Source organism: Aphelocoma coerulescens, chromosome 1 (assembly GCF_041296385.1).
Source record: "Aphelocoma coerulescens isolate FSJ_1873_10779 chromosome 1, UR_Acoe_1.0, whole genome shotgun sequence".
Taxonomy (NCBI): domain Eukaryota; kingdom Metazoa; phylum Chordata; class Aves; order Passeriformes; family Corvidae; genus Aphelocoma; species Aphelocoma coerulescens.
The window spans coordinates 5,675,986-5,694,698 of NC_091013.1; the positions used below are offsets into that span (position 1 = coordinate 5,675,986).

An 18,713-nucleotide genomic window follows, 5' to 3' on the forward strand; every position below is an offset into this window, starting at 1 on the left:
AAGGTACATGTTGGTAATTGTAGTAGGATCCAGATATTCTGGGCAGTGCAAATTAACCTATTATTTCCAATACAGCTACTGAACAAATTGTGTGGATACACTGAAGTTTTGATTTGGTAAAAAATGAGAATATTGTAATTCACTAGTTTTAGAAATTAACTTTGGATCAAATTATTTCTTCAAACTGAACAAAAGGGACAACAGATTTATCAACAATGCTTTCAATTTTAATGGGCAAATCTGTGTGAGGTTGGCTGTTGTGGCATGCTTAAAAGCTTAATTGGAGGGTGGGCTTTGAAAGTTTTTGCATCTTTTATTTCATGACAATGGGGAGTTTGGATCTGGGTAAATGGGGAAGGGTGTTTAGGAAAAGGCTAAGGTCAGCAGGAGAGAATAACATGCCCAAATGGCCAAGAATCAGGCTGAGATCGATGTTGCAAAGGATATTAACAGAAATAGTAAAAAAACCCAAACAAACAACAAACCAACCAAACCAAACCCAGAAAAAAAACCCCAATATTAAATACTTTTGGCATCAGGAAAGTGAAGAAGTGGGTCTGTCACATGGTGAGGGCAGGATGGAAATAAATACGGCCACTTTGTCACCAAAATGATACAAATATTTTGCTTTTGTTCTCAGAAGAACCAGTGAGGTATACAAACAAGAATAAAGCAGGGTGACTAGTGGGAATGGGAGCAGAAGACTGTCATTTCTCACATGAAAGCCAGTTAGAAGTTGCTCAGCACACTTATTTCCAGGAAATGTTGGGAACAGTGGTGTCTGAGGTAGGTGAAGAAATTACACACAAACTCTGAACATCCCACCTCAAGGCAAAGGCAAAACAAAAAGAAATTATCTGACTTTAAAGTGCACAGGACTTGAGGTGGTTCAATCCAGCAATGGGCCAGGTTGAAGGAGGAACTGGGATGCTTTTGGAAGGCTGGAAGAATTTCTTCTAAGAGTCTTAGTTTTTGAGAGCATAGTGCTTCAGGAATCCTCCATGCAAGAGACTAAAAGCTTTGCAGAAATGTTTTACCATTGCTTCACATTTGACTTTTTTTTTCACCAGTTTGAGACAGCTCTGGAGAATAAACAGCTGTCAGAACAGGGGCCACACCACAGAGATCACCACTGATCTGTAAGAGCATTTACAGCATGAGGTTTTATAGTTTGCATTCACATGTTGGCAAATGTGATAACACAGCTTTTTCCTCTTCCAGAAGGGAGGAAAGCAGTCCTACTGTTTTGCTTACCTGACTGTATCAGGCTGGTCCTGCTGGGTCTCAAGGTTTCTGCCTCGTGTCTCTCTCACTGGGTGTTATCCAGCTCAGCAGGATCTTGAAATGGTTCTGCTTTTCCATAATATGCAGCAATGCCATCTATGATTTGCCTCTGCTCTGTTCTTTGGGTTTTTTTTTTAAATCTAAATAAGGCTATTCCCCCTGCCCCACACCAAAGTTGTTCATTTTCTAGGCTTTAATTAATTCCTGATGCATTTTAAAGAAGACAAATTATCTGTAATGGAGAAAACACTCTGAGGTTATGTAATGAGTCTCTCTCAATTTTCCTTTACCTGAAAAAAAAAACCCTTATCTTCTCCACAGAGAAGATAATTTTACAAATAATAGTGACTTTTCTGAGGTGCCAGTTTGATCACAGATGAAACCCAGCTGGTAGAAGGGGAAGTTTTCTGTGATGGTGATGACAGCTGGAGCAGCCAAGTACTCATTTTCTTCAGAGAACTGTGTGTGGCTTGCACAGATTCTTTCTGAGCAATATTCTGATAGTCTTAATGTTCAAACTGTGAAATGGCCAAATTTAATAAATCAGTGGTTTCAGACCAGGTCACTGGTGGCTGTTAAAAGGTGTTGAGATTGAATGGGTTTGGTTTATTTAAAGTAAAATAAAACATGCACACACCAATGTCTTTTAGTAAGTGGAAAAAATCAGCAGGGGAAAGGGAAGTAGGTGCATTTTAGTTTTGCTGGAAATGAAAGACCCTGCCCAGGTGCTTGTTTGGTTTTCTGTTGTTCAGTTGGGTTTTTTTCTTCCCAGAAGGTGAAGAAGCCTTTTAATTAAAAAATACTGAGCAACACCTGTGTGAATCTCCACTGAGAGAAAACTGATTTGGGTTGCAAATTAATGTGGGATATTCTGTTGCTCTGTGTAGCACAGGGAGAGGAGGGAGGCAGAGCATGTTTTTGTTCTGGATCTTTAAAGTCACTGATCCTCTGCCATACAGATTTTCCTGCAGATCAGCTGTGATTTCTACAACAGCAAAGCTACCAACAATTCAGCTGCAGAAAACATTCTGTCCAGATTTCTCCCATTTAGCATCCAAACGTTGCTTGGCAGCTAAAAAAAAAAAAAAAAAAAGAAAAGAAAAGAAAAAAGAAGAAAGAAAGAAACAAAAAACAACCCCTCAGACACAGAAGATGTGTCTCTCATTGTATCAGCAAGCCCACATCATGTCTCTGGTATTTTGAACAAGCAGCTTCCTCTTGTGTGGGTTTGCTAACACATGGTGTAAAACAGTTGCAAGAAATAATATATCTGTGCTATTATTCCAGAAATGTGAGTGCTGAAAGGATGATTCTGTCTTTTGTGGCTCAGAGAAGTTCTCACCTTCTAAAAGTTATTGGAGAAGCACAAAGGTTTTCTTTTTTCCTTCCATACAACATGAATAATATGGATGGGGAAAAGATCTCAGTTTAGCCAGACAGATAAGAGCTGCCACAGGTGACTGCCTGGTCCAGAGTAATAATAGGGATTGTGAGGACTCAGTCCCTTTATTGTGTAGCTGAACTATTCCATAATTTACACAGGTTCAGATAAAAGGAGGTAGAAAAGCCTTCAGTTTGCAGAGGCATTATTGGCCAAGCTGAGCCGTGTCTGTAGCCCGTTTTTAATAATACATACCAATATTTTCTACTGAAGTGATGTATTATCACACATACATATAAATATTTGAGATGAAATGTGAAAGTCACCATGTTTTTCAGGGAGGCCTATGACAGTTGTGATAGGAATACTCCTCTTCTTCTGAGCAGAGACAGGAATTTTCAAGGCCAGAACTTGTTTCTGCAAAGCCCCTGGCAAGTAAAGCCATAAACCATTTCTTGCTGACTACTGTGAACTGTAAGTTTGCACTTACACAACCTTTCCCTTAACTAGGCTGCTCACATTTCTGCAAGCTTATGCTGGTTGCAGACCAAATAGCAGCTGAATTATTTGTCTCTTCTTACCAAAGGGGTAAGAAGAGACAAATAAAGGGGTGGCAGATGGGTTGGATTCTACACAATCACAAAGCAAACCTGGGAAAAAGGTGGGGTCAAATCAGGAGGCTTTTTCCCTGCTCCTTGTATTTTTATTTTAATGAAGCTGCAGCACAGATATAAAGCTTAACATCCCCCAGCAGCCCCACAAATAAGGATTTGCACAGGTGATTTTCTGCCTGCACTTTGGCTCAGCTCCTCATTGCTTTACACCACTGGGCAGCAAGAAGAGCCCTCAACTTAGGTTTACAGGAAGGGCAGGAAACTGCAAGCTCCCAAACCAGTCATGGAAGTCTTCAAGGGGACAGGGAGGGATGGGGAGATGGCACAGTTCCAGCAAAAAGAGGAGAAAGATGGTTAATTCTGGATCATCCAAAGGCAGGAGGGAAGAGGGGAAGAGCTGTGAAGAACCCAGGGAGCTGTGGGTCACTCTGGTGAGCAGCAGGGCATAGCACAGTGGATTTTGACAGTTCTGAGCTCTGCTAAATACCTTTGCCCTGCTCCAGCTATGCCTTGACTCTGCTTTCACTCCTTCATAATAAAAGCTCTTTCATGCCTTGCATTCAAATATGGGAGGATGCCCAGCAAGATGGTAGTTGTGTCTCTAACAGCTCTGAGTTTCAGCTTCCTGAAGAACAGAGAAGAGCCACTGAATCTGTGATTACTTTGTACCTATTAAGTGGAGAAAAATGACTGATAGCCAAATAAAATGAGGTTCATGTCTGATATGAATGGGATATCAGAAATGACATTAAGAATTAGTAAGAATCAGGCCAAAACAGAGTAGGCACTGAGCATCAGAAGGGACTCCGCAGAAGAGCTTGTTTTGAAAACAATAAAAGAAGGTTTCAGAGGGATTTGACAGGTCACAGCCTGATGCTTCAGTCATCTTGATGGAATTCTGGCTTCTTGCTGATCTGTTTTTTTGCTGCTGTCACCAGAGGAAGGCAGGAAGGGGAAGTGCTTGGGAGAAAAGGATCACTCACCTCATTGCTGTGACACTTCCCGAACATGGTGGTCTATAGCTGGGATCAGGGAGGAGAAGCAGGAACAAGGGACACAGCTCACCCATTCCAGTAAAGCAGCAGGAGGAGGAGGAGGAGGAGGAGGAAGAGAAGACCTGGAAGATGAGAGGGATGGATTTGGGAAGCCGCCAATCATTAAACCCTTTCCACCTGTTTGGCTACTTCAGATAAAGATAAGTGCTAATAAAAAAAAGTCAGCTGGTAAGTGCAATCCTTTCAGGAGCACATAAAACTATGAGTGAGGGGGCAAGCTGTGAATAGATTGTGTCTCAGAGCTATGAACCTTTTTATTTGTTTGTCTCTACGCTTTTGGAGGAAAGCAGGTTTTGCAGGAAACCAGAGCAGCAGAACTCAAAGTGATGTCTGAGGGAGATTCAAGGGATTTTTGCACTGCAGATTTTGCCCTCTACACTCACAGCCTGTTACAGTCATGCACAGGGAAGCAGAAGTGTGAGTTCAAGCAGTTTGGCCAAGGATCAATTGTGTGTAACGTGGAGAATAAGAGGCACAGGCGGCTCCTCTTCATTGGTGATGGCCAGTTGGGTTTGGATTGGCCTTTAACACCTTTTACAAGCCAACAATTGTGGTATGACCCATTTGCCTCAGAATTTTGCTCATTTCCTTCTTCATGACTGTTAGCAAACCCTGCTGTGCTTTGTCTGTGCATCCATGTTTGGGGATCCTTAGAGGTACCTGTAATCCTGTTGCCCTCCTCCTGTGGGATCTGCTGTTGAGGAACCATCCCAGCTGTGCTTTTATCTGAGCACAGACCTTCTGGTCTTGGCATAAACACCTTCATTAGTGTGTCAAAGCCGTCTGTTGGACCTTGGGTACTGGCAGAGGCTTTTCTTTTAACCCTTCTTTTGCTGGGGTTTTTTTCTGGTGATTTCAAAACCACATTTCCACTCACGCTTTGTTACAACCAAACTTACTTATGTTATAAATCTCCACGTAGGAATAATTTCTCCTTGGTGGTAGAGATGCTGTGGACATTTGGTTTCCCTACCACTTCCCCGTAGATGTTTTAAGATGTCCCTGGGCTTCTTGTATTTTGTGGGGGTTTTTTTGGTTTTGTGTTTTGGTTGGTTGGTTTTGTTTGTTTTGTTGGTTCGCTGGTTGATTTTTTTCCCCTGGTCAAGGGTAATCACCTCAGTTTCAACCAGTGATTGCAGTGGCTCTGCAAGCCAAGCCCTCTCAGCCTTTCTGCAGACTCTGTGAGGCGAGTTTGCTCATGCTCTGAGCTGTAGTGCTGAGCCTGAGGTCAGGCTCAGTCTCTCAGTTAGGATTATTAGCTTGGACACAGCATAATGCTGACAAAGGCTCTGCAGTTTGTCTGCCTTTGTGCACAAAACCCTTGGTGGGAAAATTCCTTGAAAAGGGGCAGGAATAAGGAAAGGTGCAGGGTTTGCAAAAGGACAGCTGTAGTGAGGGATTTCTGTATCTTTCCAGGGCCTGAGATGTGTAGTTGTGTCTTTGCCTTTGTCTGAGAGGGCTTTGCTGTGGTTGTACGTGGAGGGGGCAGATGGGCTCTGCCACTGCTTCTGCTCAGGGCTGCTTTGCCCCCTGCCTCTCACAGCTCAGGGGCTGCAGCTGTGAAGGAATTCTTGCACCTTCATTTTCCCTTCTTTTTTGGAGGAAGTGACCTGTGCCTGTATTAGGCTGGTGTTTACCTCTCTGAGTTCAGGGCGTATCAGACAAATGACTTCCTAGCAGTGCTGCTGGTTTAAGCATTACTGCCATGAACTCTAATGCTCCCATGCCTAACCCCATTTTGCCTTTTTTTTTTTTTTTGCCATTTCTTTTCCCTGCAGTCAGATCAGCTTCCAGTTTCTGTCTCTCACAAGGCTGTGAGGACACTTGAGTCAGCCCTGCCTGAGGGGCTGTTACAAAGGGACAGACATCACATTGAGGGCAGCTTGAGCAACCGTGGCCTCAGAGATCTGGCAGTTTTGGTATGAACCCTGCAGCTTTAAAACAAAGAGGAGAGCAAGAGAGCCAAAAGAAAGCCAGAGATACTTGCTACATGATGTCCCATAGGCTTGGGCTTTGGTGTTACCTGGTTGTACCACCATAACTGCAAAAACCCTACTGCCTTCTCCACAGGTCTCCCAAAGACCATGAGATCACACTTGTCTGCCAATTTCCCCCTCAAAACCAACCAGTTTCACCCAAATTTGAGAGGTGAGTTAAGGCACAGAGATAGTGAAGTTCCTATGTGTGTCCTCCTCTGGGAAAGACTGCAGCCTGTGCTGGCAGTCACTGGATGTGTGTGGGAGGGTCAGTCTGTGGTCAGATGTCCAAACAATCAGCACATCTGTGGCTCGGGACTGGCCACAACAGAAACTGCCCCTGACTTAGTACATGGGAAGAGGTTGGAGGCAGGATGTGCATGTGCATGGGATGCAATAGTGAGGAGATGTGAGGGGTGCTGGAGAAATCAGAGAGAAAGGGTGAATTGCAGGAGACAAAGGAAGGTAGAAGGGGATATTGTGTGAAGAGCAGAGAGAAGAGATGTAAGATGCAAGACCATAGAAGACGGAGCTTCCTCAGCTCTGCTTCTCTCAGAGCAGTGTTTATTTTCCTTCATGTCAACTCAGGGAAATGCAGCCACACAGCCTGTGCCTCATGGGGATGATGACTCAGAGGCATATTAAAATGGAGGTGTTTGGTCTCTAGCACTGCCAAGGTTTGTCTACATGTGTGGAGGCACCATCCTAGCTCTTGCAGAGTAGTGCTTGCCTTGCTTGCAGTGGAACGACAGATTTGGAGCTAGAAGCAGGTGCCTGCATTTTCATCTTTCTTAGGACACTTTGCTACGTTAGGAAAAAGAGATTGACTTGTCAGGGCTTGGGCAGGACGGTGTGGGTATAGAACTACCACTGACACAACTTTATAAGAAGGGAGTGATGAGATTCTGTTGTCTGTTGGAGAACACAAATTATATTTAGGAGAGCAGCCTTAGAGAAGCCTTCTAAGGCCTTACAAGAAAGCTGGAGAGGGGTTTTTCACAAGGACATGGAGTGATAGAACAAGTGGGAAAGAGGGAAGTTTAGGTTAGGTATTAGGAAGAAATTCTTTGCTGTGAGGGTGGTGAGGCCCTGGCACAGGTTGCCCAGAGAGGTTGTGGACAGGTCATTTTTGCAAAGACTGTGAGTGTCACTGTGGGTTGTTACCCAGCCTCCTCTCCAACATTTCCTGTTGATAGCTCTTTTCTTCAACGAGTTATTACTCACTATAAGCCGTACAAATTAACACTGCAGTTTTGACGACGAGTGACCTGCTGAGAGTCAGAGTCAAGTTTTTTGCAGTATAAAGGTTCTTGCAGCCAACAGGATGCACAGAGAGAAATATTACAAATGTATAGAATACGATACATTGCCTGCACAGATTAACTGGTCTCCAGGTAGCAAAGATATTTACATTTCTTATCGCCACTGTTGTGTTTTTATGACATCCTGCTCAATTTTTATAGCCTTACAGCAATTACTGCCACTGCTTTAGAGCTGAGGCTAATGAAATTCTTGTGGTGACTTCCACCACACATAACTCACCACACAATTAAGCTGGACATTTATGGAGTTATAGGATCAGTGCTGTAAATAAGCAGAATTTGGAATGTGCACATGTATTTTGTCAAACTAGGTGAACTTACTCATTAGAAAAAGAAAAAAGCAGTTAACCAGTCAGAGAAATTACTTGAATGCAAAATGATTTCGATGCAAAACAGGCAAAGTGTAGAAATATAATCTTGATAATTACAGCTGCAGTCCTTGCAGTTCAGTATGATTTTCTAGCATGATTACTCAAATTTGGGAATATCTGCCACCAGGAAGTCATCAGCACAGGTATGCAAAAGACCAGCATATATCATCCTGACATCCATCAGTTTTGCAGTTTGATAACTTTGGTGCCCTCCGGGGTCCTCTGATTTCAACAGTACTTCAGTATCTGCTGGCAGGAGGATGGCCTGTGCTGCCTTCTTGGGGTATTTTATTTATAGTCTTAGTGCAAGATCTTCTTTTTGAATTAACAAATTCATGTATGGCTTTCACTCTCAGCAGTGTGATAGTAGGGGGGGAAGCTCGTTTCCTGGACATCAGAGCTAAGGCACCAGATGTACTTGTGGAAAGAGTCCATTGTTTTTAGAAGCAGGTCCATGTGCAGCCTAAACAAAACTGAGACTTGTGACCCTCAAGCATAAAACCAAAAGTCAGGCCAAGGTTTGTTTAGATTTGGGCTGAGTGGTATCTCTGGAAAAGAGGAGACACCAACAATATCCCACCATTGGATTGCTTTCCCTTCACTCAGCCCCACAAAGGCAGTGGAGAGATATTATTGGCTTCTGTAAGGCTATGGTTGCACCTGGGAAATTTATCCAAGCCATAAGCTCTCTGCAGTAAATAGTAATACTAAATAAAAATAAATGTTCTCTGCCCCTTTTAGCCTGTGTATTTCAAAGCTGCTTTGCAAAGGAGGGAAATAATATACACCTATAGCAAAACGAAGGAAAATAATCCCACAACAGTGAAATTTTTCAGATACATTTTTCCTTTCCTCTTGTGACTGCATTTGAAAAGCAAAGCAGGGAAATTCTCTGAAGAGCCTTGAATAAAAGCCAGTTTTAAGGCAAAATCCTCCATATGGATCTACTGGGTTGTAGGCAGCGCAACCCATATTACCCTCAGAAGAAATGTCAGAGTCACCCCTTCATAGCTATTTAGCCCTCCCAATTAAACCCTCTGCAAGAATATGCATGAGCAACCTTGTGCCAGGCATGTTAAACTCTAATGTGTGACGCTGCAATCCAACAACAGGCTTACATGAATATTATGGAATTATTATTTACATTGCAGTAATTCCCAGGTACTCCAGTTGAGAGCAGAGCCCCCATAGTGCTGCTCAACTGTAGATTGAAGTTCAATTTAGGCCCTGGAGAGCAGATTTCTGAAGCTAAAAAGAGAGTCCCTGCTGCTGTACAGAAGGAAGTTTAATTGCCTTCTGCTTGGGTGTGCTGCATTGTCCCTGCCGAGGGTACAGCCCAGAGGAGCTGGGACAGAACAGGGATAAATGCCAAGGGCTTGGGCTGCCTCTGTGCACAAGCCATGTGCAGTTCCCCACCTTTTTAATATGCTACAGCAATCTTGTCCCACATCACCCACCGATTCCTCTGTGTCCTCTTCGAGCCTCCCTTCTGGGGGTTTGGGCTGGTTGATCTTTAAAGGTTCCTTCCAACCCAAATCGTTCCGTGATTCTGCAGCTGCCCCACGTGTGTTCATGGGTTACCCTCTCTTTATCCATCAGCTCCCAAATGCAAGGTCTCCTACCAAGGCCTCCTCCAAATAGGACTCTGTGCCTTGCCCACAGTGGGAGCCCTCTCCAGCTGATCCCTTTCCCACCAGAACTCCTTCCAGCCAGGATTTTCTGGCAGCTGGGGCAGGGGTTCCCATATCCCTGGGAAAGAATGGCTCATACCCTAACAGCAGCATGCCCTAGGGGCTAAGCATCTAAGAGACAGGGTTGGTGCCTGGGGCAAGATTTGGGGCAGTGAGCACGGAGGAACTTCCCCTCATCAGCATGGATAGCTTCGAATCACCTATTAATTGTGTAGAATGAAAAGCAAATACCACAAAGGTATTGCCCAACAGGCCCTCACCCTGGGAATCACAGCATTTTTAACTGAGACAGAAAAAGGGGAGTTTGACTTCACTTTTTTCCCCCCCTCAAATTCCAGAGAGCTCTCAGACATGATTGCTGACACAAGCAGTAACTCCACTGTTTAAATGATAAGTTAAAGCTCCAGGGTTCAGCAGTCAGGGCTGCTTAGAAGCACCACAGTGCTTGATTTTGATTCATGTGAGCTTTGCAAATGGAGCTGGTAGAAATGTCTTATTCCCTCTCCTCTCCTTGGCTGTTGATGTGTAATGCTGTAAGCAGATTGGTTTGATGCAATCCTGGGAGATGAGAAAAAAAGATATGTTAGAAAACATCCCAAAATACATCAGTATACTAGGGTAGAAAATGAGCTTCAGTTTGATACAATGGATGGAAATGTTCCTTCTCAAAATCTGACTGTGGTCACATTTTGGTCTGAATTTGTGAAAAGTGCATCATTTTTATCTTCCTAGGTGACATGATAGCAGTTTCACTACTGTCCCAGCAACCCAGAAAAATCCTAGTTATGCTTTTGGCACTGCTGCTGCTTGCTGTGGCTCACACAAGAGCTGTTCCACCAGTGTTCTTCACAATCAAAGTTAGAAATAATTCTCTCTAAAGAGAAAAAAATGTTGTCACATAGGAAGAGATTTAATTAAGTAATGGGGATTTATTTATTTTTGTTTCCCCCTTTTCTCCCCTTTTTTTTACTTAAGGAGATTTGCTTGGAGAAACATTTTCTTCTTTTGTACACAATTTTCCTGGGGGCAAATTACTGCATTTAATTTCATTTTAAACCTGCTACACAATCAATAATGCCTCAAGTCTGGAAGCAAATCTCATGGAGAGTGACTTCAATCTGAGATTTCAGATCAGTATCCCTAAAATTCAGATGTGAAATCCCTTCTTCAAAAAAAAAATCCCAAACAAAAGCAATTAGCTTTTGACCTAAACCATGTTAAGAAGAAGGCTATTTAGGTTAGTTAAGAGTGGCTAAACTCTGCTGCTGTTCTGAAAAGCTACAAAAATAAGGTGTGGAAATAACCTAAGGAATTCTCTCCTTGTCTTGGTAGTCTCTTTTTATATGTGGACATACAATTCATATCCCAGTGATGGTCACTCATATTTGCCCAAACCCTTGGGCTCCAGACTCTGCAGCAAAGTTCTTCTATGTGCCTTGGATGGAGAGGGAGAATAGGGGCAGAAATGTTCTTTTATTGGATCTCTGCTCTGATTTTTTAAAACTGAAGGCAGATCCCAGAGAGGTTCACACTGTGACTTTGCAGTGCTGTTGGTCCATCTCAGTGTGTGGCTGCACCATCCACAGGAGGCCAGAGGTGTGTTCACTTATACCAGGTCTGGATGAAGCGACTCTCTGCTAAAACTTCTCTTTTTCTAAACCACCAGATGTGGAGCTTTTGGAATTCTCTTCACCCTTTGTCCAATTTCATCAAAATTCTCTTAGTGCTCACATTATGGTCTGTTTAGCCCAGACTGTCAATTTGTGACTGGTGGAAATCTGGAAGCAATTCTTGCTTAGTAAAGTGCCAGGCTTAAATCCAAGATTTGATGGATGTGACAGTTAATTTCAACTGCAGATATTTCTCTTTGTATTTTGAATCATTTCAGTTTCTTTCTGTTTAGGTATTCTTGAGAAAAATCTCTCCAGAACATTGCCATTTTACTGGTGCTGCTCTGCATAGCTCTGGGTCATTTTCTCACACACATTTGTGATTTCAAAGTGAGGATCCCATGAGGATGCCATGCTAGAGGGCTACCAATATTTTGAAAAGCAGTTCCCACCAAAATTTACTCCTTTAACTTGTGATAAACCCTGCTAAGCACCTTGAAAAGATGAGTTTGCACAAAAGAGGGATTTGCAGATTATAAATCACATGGAGTTTTGATTATGTAGGGTGAACATGTCTACAACACTTACCTAAAAATCTTGTTAAAACCACGTATTTTGGGGGGGGGGGGGGGGGGAAGACCCCAACAAAACAACAAACAAACATAACTTTTGGTTTTTTAGTTTTAATTTTATCAGGAGTAGGAAATCCACCATAGCCATTGATACAGCTTTCTAATGGATTCAAGAAATGGGAAGTTCAGCATTAGTGTAGCTTGGTAATAGTCACCTACCCTCACATTTCAGACTTTGCATGTCATTTTTAGTTTGAGTTTACAGCTTCATCTAGACAATTGGACTTTTTTGTTTGGTAGGTGGAAGAGCCCTCACTAATCAGATTTCTGGTCCCCTGTAGATAGATATTTACAGCCTATCATGTAATTATCACTCTTTCCTTATTAAGCTAAACAGGCTGAGCTACTTAAGAAATCCCAAATCTCATCTATTACCCAGTCATCAAGTGCTGATTTATAGAAAAAAAGACATTCTTCTGTCATGCCCTTGGTGCCTTGGTTAAATTTCTCTTCAGACATGAATTTTTGCAAAACCAATGTTTATTTGGTGGTTCTTCTTTGCCATTAGTTGTTACCACGTTGCCCTCCTGAATAATTCAGTCAGGTTTACTTCCTCTGGGGACAGGGTCTCCTTCAGCTGCAATGAAGCCACTCTGACTGCACAGGTTTCTGTCTACATGCAAGTTGGAGCATCAGAACTGAGTCCCTCATTTGCTAGGTGTGCATGGCTTCCAGAGCTTGTGGCTGTCTGCACTCCTGCTCCTAATTCAGAAATTATTTTCATTCAGTAGCCTCCAAATTCCTCAAAAGTCCTGAAATTTGGCAAATGTCACGTGAGGCTGATGTTGGTATGCACCAGTGGAGCTGAGTGGCCTTGGAAGTTTGTGTGATCTGACTTACACCATGAGGCTCAGCCCCAGGAGAGGGAGAGCAGGACTTCTGTGGTCCCTCTGTTTGTCTTGGGAAGGATATTGGTGTCACAGAGTGAACTCTGCAACACCAGTCACCTCTCTTGGGTGGTCAGATTGCTGGTTTGAAAGGAGATGTCACTGTCTCACAGTTTCTTGCAATCATCAACACTTTTATCCCACACCACCTTCCTCTCTTTTTGATCAAGTGTCTCATCAGTTATTATTTGCTTCCTGATAATGACTTCTGGCTGTGCAGAATTCCCCAGACCACCTTCCCTCAGCATGTGGGCCTCTGGTCACCCCCACAAGACAAAACACCAACTTCTCCCTTTGGCTGCTGAGGCCACTTCCCTGCCCTCCTCTCCTTGTAACTCATTCCTCTGCACCTTGAATTTGGGAGGACATTGGTGCTCAGAAAGCATCCTTTGCCCTTGCATTTAATGTGGACTTTATCTTGATTTTAACTAGTGGGTGAATTTAGGGAAATGGCAACAAAACTGCCATATACTGTGTGGATTTACTGTAAATATTTTTGCATATTTTCTGACAAATTATAGGATATAACACTACCATGAAAAGTGCTTAGTGTAGGCAAAATGGAGAAGAAAGAAAGGGAGAAGGGGGGAAATTTTCTGTGGAGAGAGTTGTACTGGAGAGCTCCTTGGAGCTGCCTCCTGCACAGCCTGTGCTGTGTCATGGCAAGGTAGAGATTAGAGCTGCCACTGCTTGACACAGCTGCACAACCACAGCCAAATCAGAGCCCTGATTGCATCAGCTTCACTTAATTCCACTTCTTGATTTAGGGGAAGAGGAAGCAACATGAACATGACATTCCCTTCCTCTCCCTGACAAGGCAATTACACTGTATTAAGATTTCTTAAGACCTGTCTTAATTGTTTCTGGTTTTCTGGCTGTAGTGCTGGGTTTTGATTGGTTTTGTTGTTTGTGTGTTTTTTTTTTTTTTTCTGAAGAGAAGCTACCCTTAAACCCTTGACTTAATAAATTCAGACTACTTTGAACAGCAGATTTTGCAAGCAGCAGCTGTAAAATTTAATGCTGCAAAGGCAATAGTTAAGTGTGTCTATCAATTACGATCATAAATGCTTATGGTCTCGAGACAGTGAGTGTAAAAAACCTTTAATTCAAGACTGCAGGAATTTTCCCTTATCTTGATGACATTTAAAAGCATAACTTAAGGAAAACTCTCTTCTGCATCATCTGATGGTGATGGCCCTAAACTCCCTACACAGGTACAGCACTTGATAGTCCAACATTGCTGGTGAAGCTTTGAAAACCTATTAAAAACCCAAACCCAAGCCACCCAAGCCTGCTGCACCTCCTAGTCACAGTCAATGCCAAGGAGCAAGTTTGAGTAAAAACCAGCTAAAGGAAGGTAAAAAATCCCCTTCATGCAGACATCCATGGTTAGAGCGTCTGTTTTCCCCCCTTCCCAAAAAACAAGGGCTGTCTGTAAGGACTGTGGCCAGGGCTGTGGGGCACTGCTTGGTGAGAGAAGCCAGTTGGCAGCAGCTAGAAATGAAGGGCAGGGTGGGTTCAGTACACTCAACATCCTTGAGTGAATTTAGGATTGCCTTTCCACTTAACTAGTGAGGCTGCCCCACTGGGGAGAAGTGGGAGGATTTACTTAGAAGCCACTCGAAAGGCACAGGAGGCGTTTTTTCAGGCACAGATGCCTCACCGTGCTTTACAATCAAATAATTAACACCTACTAAAACCTAGAAAGCCTGTTTACCTACCTCTAACCAAGTCCAGAGGTAGGTAAATAAACACTGAGATGTTGGTGCATCAGTCGCTGATTTAATGACTGCTACCACAGCAGAACCCAGGAATCCTGAGCAATTAAAACCAAGGAAAAATTACAGAAAGCAGAGTAGATTTATTTTTAAAGTCTCCAAGGAGTAACAGAAAGCATCCCCTTTGTTAAATATGCCTTAAATTTAAAGCAAGGCAAATAATCCATACTTATAACAGCCTACCTTGGGATCTTTTTGCCTTCTTGTTTCTCCCTCTTGGCATAATTTGAGTTGATCTCATGCCTTCTAATGAGCTGCCTCCCAGTTGGAAATGGCAACTTTTATAGCTTTTCCCAAAAACCCATGTTCAGACTGTCTTATGAAACACTCTAATCATCAGTACTTGTTCTGTAAGCTGTGTGGTGGATGGAATATATTGTAAGGAGGTAATATCTTGTTGAATGGAAAAAAAGAAAATCCAGATATTAATTTCTGCTCTCTTCCTTTCTCATACTTTCAGTTAGTCCTGTGACTGGAAAGCTGGTCTGTGCACTCAAGCAACAAAAGCAGCCTGATCTGTGACATTAGGATTTTTTTGTCTGTTTGTTTCGGGTTCCAAGCCAGAAGGATTTGTTTCTCCTTTGTGTTTTGTTGACACTTAAATACATGTTTTTTCTCTCTTGAACAGTAACTGGGCAGCTGCGAGCCAGGCAAAATGTACCTGCATATTCTCAGGGCTGTGTGTGTGCCTGTATCCCATATTTACATTTCAACAGCTAGAGTTTTAAAAGCTCTGCTGCAAGGAATATTCCTATTTCAAATTCTGCATGAGGAAAAAATCCCTTTCTCAGAGGCAAAAGCTTTTAATGGATTGGAAATTGTAGTACCCAAGAATTCTAATTTCGAATCCATACTCACTTCAATCATGATTTAAGGCATAGTTGGATATTCACTGATTTATATAATCAATCTTAAGCTGGTTTTTTTGGCCCTTCATCCTTTTGCTATTTTCATTTGGAGAAGTTGGTTATTATTGCATTAAAGCCATTAAAACAGGTTGTTTTGCAATCATATATAATTTTACACTGTCAGATTTTTTCTTGCAAACAAGATCTGTGTATATACTTACTAAATTAACTACCTGCTCTAACGTACATCTATCCAAATGCTTAATTTTTGCATTCCTAATGTGCTGAGTGATATAATGACAGTAAAAAAAAAAAGGAACTTAATTTGATATGAATTCGTGCCAAGCACTTTTGATAAAGAATGAAACTGAAAAATATGTGGGAAGTCAGTATTTCACATCTGTTATGTATTTGCCTAGAACCTTCTCTGGAACCTGCCTGCATTTAAATTATTAGACAAACAAATGACTATTCACTCCTTTCCTCTAACTTAAAAGCTTCAGAAAGTATTTTTCAGATGTTCTGATTCCTCAAGTAATTGGACTTCTGAATATTTTTAGAATTTGCCAAGGCTTTATTCAATCACTGGGTAAGAAAATCTTTCAAATGCACTTATTCTAGTACTGAACAGCTGCTGATTTTAATATTTTGCAGGTATTCACTTTTTTTACCTGTTTCATGTTTTGATGATATGGAATTCTGTTGAGATGACAATACAATTGCAGCAAACCCATAGCACACTGCTTCTTTCACTCTTCGAGGGTCATGCAGCCAGTGAGACAAGTTTGGAAATTTCAGCTCTTGGTATCACTGAAGGCAGCAAATTCTAAAGATGCTGTGTTGGAGACATCTGTATTTCTAGGCTTGTTTTAGATATAACCACCTTCTCTTTGTAGCAGTCTATCAGTTAGTAATTAATGTATTTATGGCAACCTCCTCCCATCAGTGACAAATGAATTTGGTGCAAAAATGCTTGAACTTCTCATAGCTATAGTTAGAAGATAAAGTTGCAATACAAGTATAAATATTCGTTGCTTAAATGCACCACAAACAAATGGAATATTACTCTTTCTTGATGAATGCCCATAATGCTTACTGCAAGGCAATACTATGATACAAGATGCATAATTTAAGCAAAATTGTTATTTTCCTTCTCCTCCAGACCTTAACTGAAAATAAATAGTGCACACACTACGTGGCTGTCTCCAGTTTCTCAGTTCCAAGCACCCATTCCAGGCACACTGGTGACTGTTGTGTGGCAGTAAGTGTCTGGAGTTAACCCCTGTCTCCTGGCTCTACCTGCACCCACATTTGGCACAGCCCAGTGTCTCCCAGTGCCCAGAGGCACCAGCCCCTGCACTTCACACTGCCACATGGGAATGCTGCAGCTCCTGGTGGGAAGTCCCCTGATATCCAAGCCTGCAAAAAGTCTGTAAGCAGCAGGGCTCCCGAGGCTCTGCTGACAGCAGAAACATGTACAAGCTGTGTCTCATCCCAAAAGCCACTCATCAGGGAATATGTGTTGTTGTTGTTATTGTTGTCAGGGAGTCTTGCCCAAGACTGTGTTTCAGAAAAAACAAGAAGCAAGCAGCAGCAGTTTTCCAATACTCCAGTGCAGCACAGCATTGCTGAATCCAAGGCTTCTGTGCCTTTAGTGAGGGTTGATTTGGTCCCTCATCCTGGAGAACGTGTGAAGCAGCACATCTGTGTGTATCTCCTGTGCTGATTTCAGAAGCTCAGTTTCCTCTCAGTGGTTTTTGGTGAGGCTGATTGAGGTTCCACATCTGGGACAGTGAACTTTGTCATGCAGCTTCTCACTAGAAACTTTTCCGTTCTCAAGTGATAATTTGATGAATCCTGGTTTGTAAATAGAGCTATACAAAAAAGGTCTCTGTTCTTAGACTGTGTGTCTTGCAGGTGTGTTACAGAAGAGGAATTTCCTTTGCTCCTTGCAGTGCCTTTATTGGCATCTCCTGGCAAATACCAAATGCCATGTCAAATCTACCACTTCCCTTCTGGAGTGCTAATACACTTCTGGAAGGTCTGCACATATCCGCTCGTCCCTTTGATTTGATTCAGTTGGTACTGCACAGAGATTTCCTGGGATGGTTTCAGCTGGCCTCCTGTTCCCTTCTGCCTGTCCTTGCCCTCACAGTGATTCACAGGGTGTTACTAGAGAAGTCAGATCTTTGCCATGATGCTTCTCTGCTCAAAATCTGTTGCCTCTGTGTTGCTTTGGATTTGCTTGGCTTGAGCTCTGAAATGTCATCTATGTTTTTACCAACAGATTATCCATAGCAAACAATTTAAAAACAAGCTACCGGAAGGTAACTTTTTTTTCTGTCTTGACAAGAGTGTTTTGTAGTTCCTCAAATTCATTCTCTCATTTACAATGGGAAGTGTTTCTTCCACGAATCCTCTAAATACTGACATATATGTATGTGATTTCACAGAGGTATAAATCTCACTGTGAAGTCAGTCACAGTTCTTGCACTTGGATAATGGATTTCCTATTTCCGACCAGAAAATGTTTGCATTAAGGGCCATTTTCTAATCCAGACTCCAGACTAGCAGTCCCACTCTTAGTTTGCTATAATGACCTCTTCATTCTCAGTGTATGCATAGGAGCAAGTACAATGATAACAGGGTTTTGCAGCCCCAATCTCCCATAGGAAAGTTGGGAAGCACCAGTTGTCCATTTCCTTTCCAGCAGATTCCTTTACTTGGGCATTTGGTTACTGTGCCTTACACTTACCAGAGCTTGAAGAATCCCTGGTTCTTTCAAATATGGTTGCTTTGGGGTTTTGGTTGTTTTTTTTTCATCTGAGAGGAGACAGTCTGCTTCATGTGATGATGCACTTGGATGTGTCTCAGAGACTCCCTATCAGTAATTGCTGCTTTTCTCTTCTGACACAGATACATCCAGACGTTTCTTCCCAACTGTAGATATGCTGAAGCACTGCTGATGACACCAAATCTGCCATACTCTACTATCATTCCCAGCTCTGGCAAGTCCAGGCTGTGACACAACCGTGGAACTGGCATTTCTCCAAACTTGTGTTTTGTGAATGTAGATTTTGAAGCAGCAATTCATCAGCCATGGGATTTCTACGGCTGTGGGAATTACAAATGCCTTTCACACTCTTGCAGGGAGGGATGTCCATTGGCTCCTTTCTCTTCTCCACTTAGCCTCAGAAATGTGACAATGACACTGAAATCTGCAAAAAAATAGGCATGTACTCTAAACTGCACAAAAATTCACCA

General features: G+C 42.4%; 1 long non-coding RNA gene across 1 annotated transcript; it reads right to left on the reverse strand.

The window, feature by feature from the left end:
* Positions 1–287: 287 nt before the first annotated feature.
* On the reverse strand, positions 288–4,367 carry LOC138117728 (uncharacterized). Its single transcript, XR_011154832.1, has 3 exons — positions 4,263–4,367; positions 1,255–2,356; positions 288–1,137 (listed from the first exon to the last, which is right to left on the reverse strand). It is a non-coding gene; the product is annotated as an uncharacterized lncRNA (long non-coding RNA).
* Between the last annotated feature and the right edge of the window lie 14,346 nt (positions 4,368–18,713).